Below are 604 nucleotides of genomic sequence, written 5' to 3'. Positions count from 1 at the left end.
TTTTTGCGGTACGCGGGCCTCTCACTGTTGTGGCCTCTCCCGTTGTGGAGCACAGGCTCCCGACGCGCAGGCTCAGCAGCCATGGCTCATGGGCCCAGCCGCTCCGCGGCATGTGGCATCTTCCCGGACGGGGGCACGAACCCGTGTCCCCTGCATCGGCAGGCGGACTCTCAACCACTGCGCCACCAGGGAAGCCCAATAAAGTAGTCTTTTGATCTTTGATAGCTTTTATAATTTATAGCACTATGGTACTATTAGTTAAAATATTTAAATGTAAAATAAAACACATACAGCAATATAAAACCAGAAGCCCCAAAAAAGGAAGTTGGTCTCACCACATTAATATCAATATTTTCCATATTTCTTTCTAGTGCTTCTTCATGTGCAATAATTTTTATGTAAAGTATATAAATTATCATAATCTAGATATCTCCTTATATTGTCCTCTTTTTTCTAGTTATAAGCATTTTCCTATATTACACATATTCTTATTTTTATTTGAGGAAATCTTATATTCTTTCAAGTTGACAAGTTATGACTATCCCCCTACTCCCGTGTATTGGACACTGATTTTTTTTTTTTTTTTTTTTTTTTTTTGGGGGCG

At 40.1% G+C, this 604-nt stretch overlaps 1 protein-coding gene across 1 annotated transcript in view; it reads left to right on the top strand.

The window, feature by feature from the left end:
• The window catches only part of HOMER1 (homer scaffold protein 1), a 130411-nt gene that overhangs the window by 68825 nt on the left and 60982 nt on the right, over window positions 1-604 (top strand). The gene's annotated exons all lie outside the window — the stretch shown is intronic.

The sequence above is a fragment of the Lipotes vexillifer genome, unplaced genomic scaffold (genome assembly GCF_000442215.2).
Source record: "Lipotes vexillifer unplaced genomic scaffold, Lipotes_vexillifer_v1.1 scaffold83, whole genome shotgun sequence".
Classification (NCBI taxonomy): domain Eukaryota; kingdom Metazoa; phylum Chordata; class Mammalia; order Artiodactyla; family Lipotidae; genus Lipotes; species Lipotes vexillifer.
Note: the sequence above shows the minus strand (reverse complement) of the source record. Positions and strands in the feature narration are given on the sequence as shown.